The sequence below is a fragment of the Lepidochelys kempii genome, chromosome 14 (genome assembly GCF_965140285.1).
Source record: "Lepidochelys kempii isolate rLepKem1 chromosome 14, rLepKem1.hap1, whole genome shotgun sequence".
Classification (NCBI taxonomy): Eukaryota; Metazoa; Chordata; order Testudines; family Cheloniidae; genus Lepidochelys; species Lepidochelys kempii.
Genome location: NC_136393.1, coordinates 48,869,459 through 48,885,883, shown reverse-complemented (window position 1 = coordinate 48,885,883; position 16,425 = coordinate 48,869,459). Strand labels below are relative to the sequence as shown.

General features: G+C 62.4%; 1 long non-coding RNA gene across 5 annotated transcripts; it reads right to left on the bottom strand.

The window, feature by feature from the left end:
* Positions 1 to 1,237: 1,237 nt before the first annotated feature.
* Positions 1,238 to 5,408, bottom strand: LOC140897768 (uncharacterized). Of its 5 annotated transcripts, none has more exons than XR_012154804.2 (4): positions 5,132 to 5,408; positions 3,692 to 3,818; positions 2,715 to 3,020; positions 1,238 to 2,144 (listed from the first exon to the last, which is right to left on the bottom strand). It is a non-coding gene; the product is annotated as an uncharacterized LOC140897768 (long non-coding RNA). The 5 variants fall into 5 exon arrangements; XR_012154807.2 differs by having other exon boundaries at positions 2,715 to 3,017; XR_012154805.2 differs by having other exon boundaries at positions 3,722 to 3,818.
* Positions 5,409 to 16,425: the final 11,017 nt, after the last annotated feature.

The window sequence follows — 16,425 nt, the reverse complement described above, 5'->3', positions numbered from 1 at the left end:
CAGCGAAAATTATGTGCTTGCAACCCGAGTCCTATGAGATGACTTGGCATATTCACACTTCCCGCCCCCCTTCCCCGCTCTCTCCACGTCCTATCACACTGTCATCTGGTTGGCAGTGAAAGGCACTGGGGGGGGGGGGGGGGGGTCGAGGGTGCAGGCTGGATTCCTGAATTCATTCTTGTTTAAGTTCGCAAGGGATCGGAACGGTCATCTCCTCTGACCTCCCGCCTGGCCCAGGCCAGAGAATCTCAGCCTGTGTTCAAATCCAGCGACTTCCCATCACCTCCCTAGGGAAATTGTTCCCACTCTTAATTACCCTGCAAATGTTCACCTTATTTCTAAGCTGAATTTGTCTAGCTTCAGGCTCCAGCCCTTGGATCTCGTTCAGCCTTTGTGCTCTGCTATCAGACATCTCCCTGCGTAGGTACTAACAGATCACCTATTAACCTTCTCCTCCATGAGCGAAAGAGATTAAACTCCTTTGGTTTCTCTCTGTATGACAGGTTTTCTAGACCTTTTCCGGCTCTTCTCTGAACTCTTTCCAATTTATCAAATGTCCCTTTTGAAAGGCAGATACTAGACCAGGACACCGTAGCCAGTAATGGCCGGTCTAATGTCCTATACAGAGGTAACACCACCCCCCTACTCCGGGATTCCCCTGCTTTTGCATTAGTGCTCTTAGCCACAGCACTGCATTGGGAATTCATGCTCGGTTGGCTTCTTTAGAGCGTCACGGCTTTCCAGGATACAGCCTCCCATCTTAACAGTTTCCCCCGATCTAACCCGCTGGACCCCACTTTTTTCCCAGAGCTGGGAACAGAACTCAAGTGTCCTGACTCCCACTTTCACTCACTGTAACCAGTTAATCTTGCCTAGCGCTTTCTCCAAAAGGCTTAGCAATCATTAACCACTGAATCCATTCATGTTGATTCCTGGCAAGAAATTAACACACCTGCGGGAGTGCCCGGTTCACATGTCAGAGCTTTGTAAACATGGGAGTGAGTTCCCATGAGCCTCAAACACCGCCAGTTTCCATGGAAGAAGCAATAAACCTCCAGCTTGATTTTACAGAGGGGTGACCATGAAGTCCTCGGCCTTGAGAGAATGGGCTAAAAGGGGAATGGGCGCGGCTGGCCCTGTCTCCTCCTGCCATGTCCCATATTGCACCCAATACAGCCCAGCTTGGATCGACAGCTTCAGTGTTCAGCAAAAAAAAAAAAACGAGGAGTACTTGTGGCACCTTAGAGACTAACAAATTTATTTGGGCATAAACTTTTGTGAGCTAAAACCCACTCCATCAGATGCATGCAGTGGAAAATACAGTAGGAAGATCTATAGACACAGAGAACATGAAACAATGGGTGTTGCCATGCCCACTATAACATTGCTCGTTACAATTGGCCCAGTGGCTACTCTGCCCCAACCTGGCCCCCTGTGGGGAGATCTAGGCCCACCCCCGTGCCCAGGAGATGGCAGCTGGGGTACAGGTTGCAGCCAGCAGGAGGGAGGCGTCAACCACCTGGAGGGGGGCGAAGGGAAGGAGAAGAAACTGAGCCGGCTGGATGTACAGCTGGGCTGGGACCAGGAGCCTGTGGGGAATGCCCAGCGGTGCTGGGGGCACTGCAGAGTAGCCTGGGTGAGGCCAGGCAGGGGCTCAGGTGGGCACAGGACTAGGTGGCCAGGGCTAGGAAGGCGCCCAATGCTGCACTGATCAACACGGACCTGTCCCCCGTGAAGGGTCTGTGTGGACAGGAGACTGCAGGGAGGATCCCACACTCCCATCCAGTGCCCTTCATCAGCTCTCACAGCACTTTACTAGGGAGGGCAGAGACATTATCCCCATTTTAGAGGGGAAACTGAGGCAGAGGGCCCTACTGGTCCCCCATACATGAGGAGGGGTTAGGAATGTGGCTCTAATGGAGACCTGCGTGCAGGGGGGTTGACTGTGTATATGGGGGGAATTGGGCTGGGCGGGGGGGGGCTGACCTGTGCACAGAATGAGGGCACCACCCAGTGGTCAGGGCTTTTATTGCACCTTCCCCCCCACCCCCCCCATTCGTTCCTGGCTGTCTCCGGCTCCTGGTGGCAGAACTGCAGTTGGCCTCCGGGTCTCCCTAGGCTCCTGCCAGCTGGGTCCAGAGAGCCTAGGAGAGAAGGCAGGTGTGTTAGTGGCCGGGGGGGAAGAGCCCTGCAGACCCCAGGCTTTGCCCTGGTGGAGGGGAGCTGGATGCAACAGTGTTATGGGGGTGCCCGGGAGGAGCCCCAGAGGCAGCAACTTTGCTCTGCTGTGGGGGGTGGGAAGGATCGGATCCCCAGTAAGCAGCGCGGGCAGGGGTGCCCTAAGTGTTACTGAACAGATTCCATTCCCCCGAGCCAGCCAGTCCCCTGCCTGGGGGTCCGAGCCAGTGCCCCCTAGAGGGGAAAGGGCCCATGCCCCATTTCCCCACCCTCCTGAGCCGGCCAGTCCCCAGTCCTGGATGTGTTGGAATAAAGACACCTGAACCGCTCCGACTGCGGCTACCCCGTCGGTAACTCTTCATTCCGGTTCATCTGCCTCCGGTTCTTACGCACCCGAACACGGGGGGTCCAGGCACGCCTTCGTGGGAGGGCACCGTGTGCGACCGCGGCAGCATCCCCTGCCCCACCCCAGTCCGGAGCAGCATGCATTTCAAGGTCACAAAGTTTTAGCTATCCATTGCCTTGGTTTAACATACCAGACAAAGTTGCTCGCCGCTGTGAACCGGCGACCAATGCTGCTCTCGTATTCCTACTGCCCCATCTGCTTCCTGGGAGTTCAGCACCCATGCAGCAGGGTCTGCGGCAGCGTCCTCTCCGCTGCGTTCCACCCCAGAGGTGGCTGCATTTCAGCAGCAGGGTGAGTGACCCCTGCCCCCACCCCTTGCGAGGCAGGCTGGCACCATGCAGGTTTGGTGCGAGGAATCGGTTTCCCTGGAACGCAGTGCCTCGTCATCATGGGAACTCCTTGCCGAGGGTACCCTGCTGAGACGTCAGCGAGCCTGCTGCAGAAAAGGGGAGACATGCTGAATAAAAGGGGTACAAATAAGGCGAGGCCCCATGCCCCAATTCCCCACCCCTGAGCTAGCCGGGCCTTGCAGGGGAAGTGTAGGAAGTGAAGATACAGGACCAACACAGGAAGCAGCTGTCCCGTCACTCGTTACTTTCAGTGCTTTGCCTCCGGTTCTTACGTGCCCACACGGTGCAGAGTATGAGCACGCCTTTGTGGGAGGCTCCTGCATGGGTTCCTGCCCCATCCCCCTGGGGCATGGAGACCGAGATGGGACCCAGGCGTCCGGGAGGGCAGTGCAGGCCGCTCGCCCCTAGGGGATCAGGGACCAGGATAGGGAAGGGGATCCAAGGAGGACAGGGAAGGGGACCCCAGCGCCGCGGGGGGGTGGAACTGAATGAGAAACCCCTCAGTCTCACTCCTTGAGAACTACAACTCCCAGCATGCCACGGGAAAGCTGGGGATTAACCCTTTGGTCACCCTCACCTCGGTGAGAGACAGGCGGCCCGCAATTCCCAGCCACCGGAAGTCAGAACGTTCAAGGACACTGGGTGAAAACGGAACCCAGGAGTCCTGGCGCACGCCTGCCTGTACCCTGACTCCCCTCCCAGAGCCAGGGAGAGAACCCAGGAGTCCTGGCTCCCAGCCCCCCCGCCCCGTTCTCACCACTAGACCCCACTGCCTTGGGGTACAGACCCGTGTGGAGCCGGCCGCTGGCGATGGCAGGTGTCTCCGGCCGGCCCCTCGGCTGGATGAGCTGGAGATCGCTGGGTCCCGGCTCCGGGGCGGGATCCTGGGGGAACCGGATGGGGTGTGTGTGAGAAAAGTGATTAGTTTCTCTATGGTTAATTACAGAGAGGAGCCGCGGGGGGGATGAGGGGGGGGGCGGAGAAGCCCAGGGCTGGGCTAGCAGGGGGCTGTGGGTCGGGAGCGAGGGGCACCGGCAGGGCTGGGGGGGGGGGGGTAATGTATACCAGAGGCACCCCCAGCCCGCGGGGACCCCCAGCCCTCGGGGACCCCCGTCACTGCCCTTTGGCCCCCAGTCAGCACATGGGACAGTGCGGGCGGGTTGAGGTGACAGGGGCTTACCCCAGAGCACACCCCATGGGGCATCCCTGTCCCGGTGTGTCTCTCTTTCACACACACACACACACACACAACCAGGAGCACTTACCCAGGTGGCCTCACTCACACCCCCCCCCCCCGTCTGTAAACATCTGCACACAGCCCCAGCCCAGAGACAACACCCTGATCCGCGCACACAACCCCACTGCTCACACACATCCCCTCACCCTCCTGCACAACCCACCGCCAACTACAGCCCCAGCGACACAGGGGTCCCGACCCACAGCACACGACCACAGACACAGCGCCCACAAATACAGACGTGTGTACACCACACCTCACAGCCGTAACCTGCAGCCATTCAGATATACAACCAGAGACATGCTCACGTACGGATGCGCAATACACAATCAGACATACCATACATAACGGCAGCCACACAACACACCTGCAGAGGCACAAACCCATCCCTAAGCCCAAGGACACGCACACTTCTCCGCCCCTGCCAACACAACCCACTCACCCCTAACCACAGCCCCACGCGGATCTGACAGCCCCCCCCCCCACACAATCCTACGCCTCGCACCTCTACGCACCACCGCAACCCTGAACCCCCGGCACTGCAGGGATTTCTCCGCCCTGGTTGCGCCAAAACGCACAATTGTGGGGAGTCAACACACCCCTTCATCCGAATGGCTGAACCAGGCCCACCCGCAACACACCTCGCTGAGGAGACCTTACCTAGTCTGCCAGCAAAGTGCGACCCAGCTGCCGGTGTGGGTGTGGGGGGGTGTGTGTACTTGTGCGTTCACCACCCCCACCCAGCACTGTCTTTGTACGCAGCGCAATCTGACACAAACCTGCACCCCTCTTCACACCACACCCAGCCAGCCACGTGCGTGCAAGACCGGAGGCTGGGGACAGGGCCTTATCTCCGCCCCCCCGCGCCTCGTGCACTGCACAACAACACAACACAACACACACGCTTATCCGCACTGGGACCCTCTGCCTGGAGCCCTGACTCGGGGCGGGGGCGCTCACCTGGAACCAGGACGAGTCCCGGCGCCGGCCAGGGCGGGGGGGGGGTCTCCTCGTTGCGCGCCTGTGCAGCGCCTAGCACAATCCGAATCTAGCTCCCACCCCGCTCCCGCTCAGGGCGACGCTCCCGTCCCCGTCCCCCGGCTCCCCGCTGCCAGGCCCGAGCCGGGGCCCCCTGCCCCGGGCCAGGATGCCGGCGGATCCTCCCGGCCCCCCGCCCGGGCGCCCCAGGAGCCGGCTCCATGGCGGTCCGCGCCGCCCAGCATGCCGGGAGCGCGCGAGCGCCAACAGCAGGCAGGACCTTCTCCTCCCATTGGCTGTCTGCCCCGGCCTTCTGATTGGCCGGCAGGAGGGGGCAGGCTGTGATTGGGGGACCTGCGGCTGGAGGGGCTCCGCCCCCCCTGCCCCGGGCTCTGGCAGGAGCTGGGCTGGTCGGTGCGTGGGAAGCGGGGAAATGCAAAGGGACGTGACACCCCATAGAGAGAGCAGCCCGCTGGGGACCAGGGCAGGGGGAGAGGGGCGGGCGGATGGATATTAGACTGGGGGGGGATGGATGGAGGGGAAGGTGGGGATGTGTGGGGCAGGGATGGGTGGGAAGGGGTGTGGGGGGGATGGATGGGTGGGAAGGTGGGGGGGATGGGAAGGTGTGGGGGGAATGGATGCGTGGGAAGGTGGGGATGTGTGGGGCAGGGATGGGTGGGAAAGGGGGCGATGGGAAGAGGTGTGGAGGGGATGGATGGGTGGGAAGGTGGGGTGATGGGAAGGGGTGTGGGGGGAACAGATGGGTGGGAAGGTGGGGGTGATGGGAAGGTGTGGGAGGATGGATGGGTGGGAAGGTGGGGATGTGTGGGGCAGGGATGGGTGGGAAGGGGTGTGGGGGGGATGGATGGGTGGGAAGGTGGGGGGGATGGGAAGGTGTGGGGGGAATGGATGCGTGGGAAGGTGGGGATGTGTGGGGCAGGGATGGGTGGGAAAGGGGGCGATGGGAAGAGGTGTGGAGGGGATGGATGGGTGGGAAGGTGGGGTGATGGGAAGGGGTGTGGGGGGAACAGATGGGTGGGAAGGTGGGGGTGATGGGAAGGTGTGGGAGGATGGATGGGTGGGAAGGTGGGGATGTGTGGGGCAGGGATGGGTGGGAAGGGGTGTGGGGGGGATGGATGGGTGGGAAGGGGTGTGTGTGGGGGGATGGATGGGTGGGAAGGTGGGGTGATGGGAAGGGGTGTGGGGGGAACAGATGGGTGGGAAGGTGGGGGTGATGGGAAGGTGTGGGAGGATGGATGGGTGGGAAGGTGGGGATGTGTGGGGCAGGGATGGGTGGGAAGGGGTGTGGGGGGGATGGATGGGTGGGAAGGTGGGGTGATGGGAAGGGGTGTGGGGGGAACAGATGGGTGGGAAGGTGGCGGTGATGGGAAGGTGTGGGGGGAATGGATGCGTGGGAAGGTGGGGATGTGTGGGGCAGGGATGGGTGGGAAAGGGGGCGATGGGAAGAGGTGTGGGGGGGACGGATGGGTGGGAAGGGGTGTGTGTGGAGGGATGGATGGGTGGGAAGGTGGGGTGATGGGAAGGGGTGTGGGGGGAACAGATGGGTGGGAAGGTGGGGGTGATGGGAAGGTGTGGGAGGATGGATGGGTGGGAAGGTGGGGATGTGTGGGGCAGGGATGGGTGGGAAGGGGTGTGGGGGGGATGGATGGGTGGGAAGGTGGGGGTGATGGGAAGGGGTGTGGGGGGAACAGATGGGTGGGAAGGTGGGGGTGATGGGAAGGTGTGGGAGGATGGATGGGTGGGAAGGTGGGGATGTGTGGGGCAGGGATGGGTGGGAAGGGGGTGTGTGGGAGCGATGGATGGATGGGAAAGGGGGGCGATGGGAAGGGGTGTGAGGGGGATGGATGGGGGAAGTTGGGGATGTGTGGGGCGGGGATGGATGGGAAGGGGGTGTGTGGGGGCGATGGATGGAGGGGAAGGGAGGGCGATAGGAAGGAGTGTGGGAGGAGTGGATGGGAAGGGGGGGCAATATGTGGGGATGGAGAGGGATGGAAGATAGCTGGATAGAAAAGGTTTGTTGTATGTATTTTAGATGGAATATAGGGGGCCCAGAAATGCCGCCGTAACTGAACTCCTGCCGATCCGGTGCCGGACAAGCTTCGGCGGTTGGTAGCAGAGACTTCCGCCGTCTCGGCGCGATGGCAAACACCCGGCATTTTTGTTAACTTCTTGTCGACGCTCCAGAGAAGAAGGGAAAACGGTTCAAGCCTTGGCAATGTGCAGCACCAAATGAGGCTGTCCTGTTACCCACCGGGTTTTGTTCCCCGGAACTCGCCGGGGGAGGTTGGAGCAGGAAAGCCCCCCCTGTTCTGCAGTGTCGGGGTTCGGGGCAGGGCGTGACTGCCCTTGGGGAACACAGAAGAAGGTGACCAGGGCTGGGGCTGTTTCTGCTGCTGCTGGGAAAGGCCGGGCCCGTTTTCTAGCAGACGAACCAAGCCAGACGCACGCACGAGGAGAGAGAGAACAACAGCCCTCCGAAACGCAACTTCTGTCTCTGTCTCGGAATTGGAAAAGGTTCAGAAAAGGGCAACACAACTGATTAGGGGTGTGATTAGGGGCTGCTGTATGAGGAGAGATTAATAAGACTGGGACTTTTCAGCTTGGAAAAGAGATGACTAAGGGGGGATATGAGTGAGGTCTATGAAATCATGACTGGTGTGGAGAAAGTAAATCAGGAATTGTTATTTACTTCTTCTCATCACACGAGAACTAGGGGTCACCCAATGAAATGAATAGGCAGCAGGTTTGAAACCAACAGAAGGCAGTATTTCTTCATACAATGCACAGTCAACCCGTGGAACTCCTTGCCAGAGGATGTTGTGAAGGCCAAAACTATAACAAGGTTCAAAAAAGAACTAGATGGAGGATACGTTCATCAATGACTATTAGCCAGGCTGGGCAGGGATGGTGTCCCTAGCCTCTGTTTGCCAGACGCTGGGAATGGGTGACAGGGGGTGGATCACTTGATGATTCCCTGTTATGTTCATTCCCTCTGGGGCACCTGGCATTGGCCACTGTCGGAGACAGAACGCTGGGCTGGAAGGACCTTTGGTCTGACCCAGCATGGCCGTTCTTATGTTCTCTTATGTTTTGACTCTCGCTTGCGACCCGGCGGCTGGAGAAACGCGGGCCTAGGACATGGTCTGAGCAGCCGTGCCGAGACCTGGCAAACTCGTCCCATGTTGGGCTGCTTAGAGCATTGCTTCCGTTGCTTCTCTGCATGCCGGCTCTCAGCAGGGTGCAGGCGTGGCCGGCTGCTCCAGACGCACCTTTGACAGGAGGCAAAAGGGGGGAGAGACGAGTGGAAAGAGAAGAGGGGTGGAAAAGTACACGGTGGGGGGAGACAATGCCACCGCTTAGGGGCGTGATCTCAGCACGGCCCTTGGGTGAGAGCCGAGGCCTCTTCGTTCGGGCTCATTTGGCATTTCCGTTTCCCTTTTGTATTCATGGTGACAGGTTCCTGGGACCCTTACCCCCCCCCACCTCTGAGCTCGCAATTCGGGGACGTGTGTTGGGCCAGTTATTAGCCCGGGTGGGGGTGGGGGGAGAATGGATAGAGAGGCCGAGGGGGTGGATGGAGAGGGGGTGTAGGGGGCTGGGCAGGGGGGGAGGGATGGGGTGTGTGAGGAGCTGGATAGGTGGGCAGAAGGAGGGGTGGGGGGCTGGATGCAGGGAGGGAAGGAGGGGTGGGGGGCTGGCTGGCTGGGCAGAAGGAGGGTTGGGGGGCTGGATGCAACAAGGGAAGGAGGGGTGGGGGGCTGGCTGGCTGGACAGGTAGAGGGAGGGGTGTTGGTGGGCTGGCTGGGCAGAAGGAGGGGTGGGGGGCTGGATGCAGGGAGGGAAGGAGGGGTGGGGGGCTGGCTGGCTGGATAGGCAGAGGGAGGGGTGTGGGGGGGACTGGCTGGGCAGAAGGAGGGGTGGGGGGCTGGATGCAACGAGGGAAGGAGGGGTGGGGGGCTGGCTGGCTGGACAGGCAGAGGGAGGGGTGTTGGGGGGCTGGCTGGGCAGAAGGAGGGGTGGGGGGCTGGATGCAGGGAGGGAAGGAGGGGTGGGGGGCTGGCTGGCTGGATAGGCAGAGGGAGGGGTGTGGGGGGGACTGGCTGGGCAGAAGGAGGGGTGGGGGGCTGGATGCAGGGAGGGAAGGAGGGGTGGGGGGCTGGCTGGCTGGACAGGCAGAGGGAGGGGTGTGGGGGGACTGGCTGGGCAGAAGGAGGAGTGGGGGGCTGACTGGGCAGAAGGAGGGGTGTGGGGGGCTGGCTGGACACGCAGAGGTGGGGATCTAGACTTTGTACTCAGAGCCCCCCCATTTCTGATCCTCTGCTGCCATCTAGTGGCCGTTCGCTCTCACCCACCCACCGCCCCGCTCCCCTCGGTCCCTCTCTGAACCCCGGGCGCGCCCTGGAAACTCCTGGGTGCTGCCGTGTCCCTCCACGTAACAGATCCCCGAGGACCCGCTCCCAACCCGGGAGCCCCTTCGTGCTCACTCCCCCCACCCTCTGCTGACTGGCTTGGGAGTCTGGCGTAGAGCAGCCCCCTTTCCAGTTCCCGTCAGACCCCCACTCACCCCTGAACCGTGGGGCACGTAGCTAGCAAGCCACAGCGCCTTGCGGTTCCCGGGCACTGTGCTCTTCCATCTCCACATCTCCCGCAGCCTGCAGAGACGAGCTCCCCGGTAGCTCCTGAGCACTGGAGGCTGGGGCGTGGACTGGCGGCTCGCTGGGACTTTTTATCCTGTGTTTGTACAGCGCCGGACACAGCCGGGGTCCTGCCCTGTGACGGGGGCCTGGGGCTCCAGTGCGTCTCACACACTGTGCTCTCACTCCCCCAGGTGACCTGACTTCAGTTCTTTCTTCCCCTTCCCCCAGGGCACAAGGGGTTGCTTTGGCAAATTTTGGGGGCCGGTGGGGGAGAGATTTTGCAGCCACACTTAGATCTGTATTTTGGGGGGGTGAGGGTCACTGGGGTACATTTAGTTTATTCACAGGGATGGGGGCATGAGCTGAATTCAGCCCCCCACCCCACGCACAGAGGCCAGGCCGGTTGAGATTGGAGAGATTTTTGATAGGAGGCAAAAATAATTAGTGAGTGTGAATGCTAATGATTAATAATGCTCATAATACCTAACCTCTAGCATTCGTGCAGTGTTTTTCACCGGTAGGTCTTAATACTAATTTATTAAGAAAATAATTCACACTTATGACTAAGATGCCCTCTAAATAGAGCATCGTAAAGGAGTACCTTTCAACATAAACGCCAATGGTATAATAATTCCTAGTTGTCCTATAATGGTTCCCCTCAGAAGCTCTCCATATAATAAAATTAATAACATCAAATGTAGAAAATAGGGTAACGTCATCATGGGAATGCTATAATACGAATGCATCCCCTGCCTCTCACAGCCTGCTTTCCATCAGCGGGGCTCCATCCATGAGTGGCAGCACACCAATGAACCCTTAGTAATAAGAGGTACTCTCGAGGCGTTCAAAATGGCGGAGTGCAGTGTAAATACCATAATGCCTAGTTCTCACATCGTACGTCTCAGCTGTGGATGTCGGTTAATCGCACGTCGCCAGTCGATCTCAGTAAATGAATTAGTAGTAATTAAATACATGGTCGTAAGAGGTACGGGGAATACCATCTAGCCGTGGTATCTTGCGACATTAGTGTATTGTATCATTCAGCAACGCATTACTAATGTAAGTCCACGAAATAAGATCGAGTATGTAATAAAATGTCCAATAACACACAGGAGAATAATAAACCACAGCGTTTTAATAACCGGCTGAATTCAACTGCATGAGCATGCTAAGCCCTTCCCCTAGCTCCGCCCAATTCAACTTGGGACTGACCAATAAGAAACAGCCCAGGCCTCGCCTGTCATTGTCCTGCCCTCACGGATTGGCCATTGGCACGTAATAACTGGTGTGTGGCCTGTGGAACTCATTGCCGCATGAGGCCGTGGACTCAAAAAAGGAGTGTCAAAAGGAAGGGGGCATATGGCTCGCGCTGGAAGGGTGTGAATGTGCTGGGAAGGGGTGAACGCCACGATACAGAGAGGGCTGGTGGGGGTGGGCAGGGGATAGATGAAGGGGGCAGGTGGGGAAGGATAGATTCCATGATTGCAGAACTGGCCAGCTGCATCAGGGGCGCTCTCGACCTTAGCATAAAACTATCAGTGCTGGCTACCCTCTGAGGCGGGATACGGGCTGGATGGACCCAGGGGTCTGATCCCAGCAGGTGTGTGGGGGGGATACTGGGCCGGATGGACCCAGGGGTCTGATCCCAGCAGGTACGGGGGGGGGGGGGGGGATATCGGGCCGGATGGACCCAGGGGTCTGATCCCAGCAGGTGTGTGGGGGGGATACTGGGCCGGATGGACCCAGGGGTCTGATCCCAGCAGGTGCGGGGGGGGGGGGGGGGATACCGGGCCGGATGGACCCAGGGGTCTGATCCCAGCAGGTACGGGGGGGGGGGGGGCGGGATACCGGGCCGGATGGACCCGGGGTCTGATCCCAGCGGGGGGGGGGGGGGGATACCAGGCCGGATGGACCCAGGGGTCTGATCCCAGCGGGGGGGGGGGGGGGATACCAGGCCGGATGGACCCAGGGGTCTGATCCCAGCGGGGGGTGGGGGGATACCGGGCTGGATGGACCCAGGGGTCTGATCCCAGCAGGTGGGGGGGGGGGATACCGGGCTGGATGGACCCAGGGGTCTGATCCCAGCAGGTGGGGTGGGGGGATACCGGGCTGGATGGACCCAGGGGTCTGATCCCAGCGGGGGGGGGGGGGGGGGATACCGGGCTGGATGGACCCAGGGGTCTGATCCCAGCAGGTGGGGGGGGGGGATACCGGGCTGGATGGACCCAGGGGTCTGATCCCAGCGGGGGGGGGGGGGGGGATACCGGGCCGGATGGACCCAGGGGTCTGATCCCAGCAGGTGTGTGTGGGGGGGGGATACCGGGCCGGATGGACCCGGGGTCTGATCCCAGCAGGTGGCGGGGGGGGGATACCGGGCCGGATGGACCCAGGGGTCTGATCCCAGCAGGTGGGGTGGGGGGGATACCGGGCCGGATGGACCCGGGGTCTGATCCCAGCGGGGGGTGGGGGGATACCGGGCTGGATGGACCCAGGGGTCTGATCCCAGCAGGTGGGGGGGGGGGGATACCGGGCTGGATGGACCCAGGGGTCTGATCCCAGCGGGGGGTGGGGGGGGGGGGGATACCGGGCCGGATGGACCCAGGGGTCTGATCCCAGCAGGTGTGTGTGTGGGGGGGATACCGGGCCGGATGGACCCGGGGTCTGATCCCAGCAGGTGGCGGGGGGGGGGATACCGGGCCGGATGGACCCGGGGTCTGATCCCAGCGGGGGGGTGGGGGGATACCGGGCTGGATGGACCCAGGGGTCTGATCCCAGCAGGTGTGTGTGTGGGGGGGATACCGGGCCGGATGGACCCGGGGTCTGATCCCAGCAGGTGGCGGGGGGGGGATACCGGGCTGGATGGACCCAGGGGTCTGATCCCAGCGGGGGGTGGGGGGGGGGGGGATACCGGGCCGGATGGACCCAGGGGTCTGATCCCAGCAGGTGTGTGTGTGGGGGGGATACCGGGCCGGATGGACCCGGGGTCTGATCCCAGCAGGTGGCGGGGGGGGGATACCGGGCCGGATGGACCCAGGGGTCTGATCCCAGCAGGTGGGGTGGGGGGGATACCGGGCCGGATGGACCCGGGGTCTGATCCCAGCGGGGGGTGGGGGGATACCGGGCTGGATGGACCCAGGGGTCTGATCCCAGCAGGTGGGGGGGGGGGGGATACCGGGCTGGATGGACCCAGGGGTCTGATCCCAGCGGGGGGTGGGGGGGGGGGGATACCGGGCCGGATGGACCCAGGGGTCTGATCCCAGCAGGTGTGTGTGTGGGGGGGATACCGGGCCGGATGGACCCGGGGTCTGATCCCAGCAGGTGGCGGGGGGGGGATACCGGGCCGGATGGACCCAGGGGTCTGATCCCAGCAGGTGGGGTGGGGGGGATACCGGGCCGGATGGACCCGGGGTCTGATCCCAGCGGGGGGTGGGGGGATACCGGGCTGGATGGACCCAGGGGTCTGATCCCAGCAGGTGGGGAGGGGGGGTCCTGGGGGTTTGACCCACACAGTGTAATTTTGCATTGAAAAACTAAGCCAGGGGGAATGTGGCCGCGCTACCGGCTCTGGCCACCAGGGGTCACCCTCGAGCCAGAGCCTTTGGGCTGCATGGTCGATTCCCTCCTGGGAAGAGGCTGCCAGGTAGCCCCCCCCCCGCTGCCATGCCCGGGGGGGAGTCGGGGGGGGGGGGCTGCTGGAGGGAGGGCGGGAAGGTAGATACTCTACTCCTGCAGAACTGGCCAGCTGGAAATGGGCCGGTCCAGCCCAGTCCCCCCCACTCCCTGCCCCAACCTGGATCTGACCCAGGGGCTCCTGGGTACCCCCCGACCCCCACCACAGGGCCCATCCAGCGGAGGCCAAGTCCGATTTCCTGCCCCGTTTGCTCCCATGACCCCCGCGGAGAAACATCCCTGCCCAGGCCATGAGTCAGCCCCGGCCTGGGCCTGGGATCCCCAGCGCCCAGCTGGCTCTTTGGGGACGGTGGGCACAAATCTTCACCGAGGGGGGACAAGCCACCTGTTCCCCCCCCCCGAGACACTGCTCTGCCCCTCGAGACTCCCCTCCCAGAGCTGGGAGAGAACCCAGGAGTCCTGGCTCCCAGCCCCCCCTGCTCTAACCACTAGACCCCACTCCCCTCCCACAGCTGGCAGAGAACCCAGGAGTCCTGGCTCACCCCCCCCCAACTACTAGACCCCACTCCCTTTCCTATATCCTTGGCTCCATAATCCCGTGGGGGAGCGAGGCCTAGTCATGGGGCAGGAATTCCTCTGAGGCACAAATTATCCTGCCGGCTGAGCGGGCATGGAGCCGGCTCTTAAAGCGTCCCTGCCCTGGCACGCAGGGGGGAGGGGAGCCCAGAGCTTGTCAGCCAATGATTTCACGGGGCCCGCAAGGGGAAGGGGACCCCCAGGAACTGTCCTGTTCCCTGACTCAGCTGGTCTCCCTGGATCCTGGGGTTGGACCAGGACTCCTGGGTTCTCTCCCCAGCTCTGGGAAGGGAGTGGGGGCTAGTGGTTAGAGTGGGGGGGCTGGGAGCCAGGACTCCTGGGTTCTCTCTCCAGCTCTGGGAGGGGAGTGAGGGCTAGTGGTTAGAGCGCGGGGCGGGGGGGGTGCTGGGAGCCAGGACTCCTGGGTTCTCTCCCCAGCTCTGGGAGGGGAGTGAGGGCTAGTGGTTAGAGTGGGGGGGCTGGGAGCCAGGACTCTTGGGTTCTCTCTCCAGCTCTGGGAGGGGAGTGGGGTCCAGTGATTGGAGCGGGGGGCTGGGACTCCTGGGTTCTCTCCCCGGCTCTGACCCAGGCACCGGCTGTTTCTAAGCAGCCCGTTCCCGTCTGGGGCCAGAGGGGCCCTGGTAATGGATGACCCGGCAGCTTCAGCCTCAGCTGATCTCCCCCCAGGGGGCTGCCTGCGCAGTCCTCCCCCCCCCGCCCCCCGACATTCACGCCTGGGCCGGGAAACAAATGGGGCCCTTAAGAACCCATCAATGTCAGTGCCGAATGGAGGCGGGAGGGGGGGAGGGGCGGGGGAGGTGGTGCTGACCCCAGGGCGGCGCTAGGGGGCCCGGTGCTGGGCAGAGGCGTGGGGATGGGGGGGAGCCAGGACTCCTGGGTTCTTTTCCCACGCGGCGTCTGTGGGCTGGGTTTGGTCAGATCCGAGGAAAGGGCTTTTCCCCCACCCCCACCCCAGCTGTTTCCATCAACCCACAGCTGCTCCCTGCGCCCCCCACCCCTCACCTTGATCCCTCGACAGCTGTTCCTGAGAGACAACAGGGAACAGCTGGAGCAGCAGCTATGCCCCGGAAGGTGGGTGGGGGGAGAAGGGGGAGACTGGCTGGCTCAGGGGGGCTGGGAATGGGGCAGGGGCCTGTCCCCTCTAGGGGGCGCCAGCTCCCATCCGGCCCCAGGGCGGGGACTCGCTGGCTCAGGGGGGCGGGGAATGGGGCAGGGGCCTGTCCCCTCTAGGGGGCACCGGCTCCCACCCGGCCCCAGGGCAGGGACTGGCTCGGGGGGTCTGGGGGATGGGACATGGGGCCTTTTCTCTGGATAAAAATCTCCCTATGGCCTTGGCCATGTGCTGAGTCTCGGTTCCCTTGGCCTGTAGCCGCGGTGACCCTGGCCGGTAGCCACGCCTCAGTTGGCCTGGGGAGGCCTGGCGGTGACCACACGTGGCTCTGGGCCGGTGGATGGGAGCGGCGCATTGTTTGGGGGAAGGATCCCTGTCCCCGGCGGGAGAGACTGGGATGGGGAATGGGACCCAGGCGTCCGGGAGGGCAGCGCAAGGCGCTCGCCCTGAGGGAGATGGAGAACCGGGCGGGACTCAGGCCTCCCTCCAGTTCCAATCCGCGAGGCAATCGATGGCTTCCTCTTTGCAGGGATCGATAGCGGCCGGAAGCAAAGCTGAGTTAGTCCCATTCATTTGTGGAAGGGAGGCGAAAACACGGCTACTCATTTGGAGCCCTGGGCTGGGGGATCCGGGGGGCTGCGGGTCGGGAGTGAGGGGCACCGGCAGGGCTGGGGGATCCGGGGGGCCGCATGTCGGGAGTGAGGGGCATTCAGAGCTGGGGGGACACCGGGGGCTGCGGGTCGGGAGTGAGGGGCATTCAGAGTTGGGGTGAGTGCATTACATTGCTGCCCCCCCCCGCCCCCCCGCCAGTATTTTTAGCCGAAGCTCTTGTTTGCATTGGAGGATGCAAAGGTCACCGCTGCAAATGAGCCATTAGGTCACTGCTCATCCATTCCCGGCCCCTCCGCTGGTGGCGAGAGTTGGGGGTGGGGGCGGGGCTGGGAGCCCGGACTCCTGGGTTCTGGCTCTGGGAGGGGAGCAGGGGGGTCTAGGGGTTAGAGCAGGGGGAGGGGCTGGGAGCTCGGACTCCTGGGTTCTGGCTCTGGGGGGGGAGCAGGGGGGTCTAGTGGTTAGAGCAGGGGCGGGGCTGGGAGCTCGGACTCCTGGGTTCTGGCTCTGGGAGAGGAGCACGGGAGGGGTCTAGTGGTTAGAGCAGGGGGGAGGGGCTGGGAGCTCGGACTCCTGGGTTCTGGTTCTGGGAAGGGATCAGGGTCTAGTGGTTAGAGCAGGGGTGGGGCTGGGAGCCCGGACTCCTGGGTTCTGGCTCTGGGAGGGGAGCA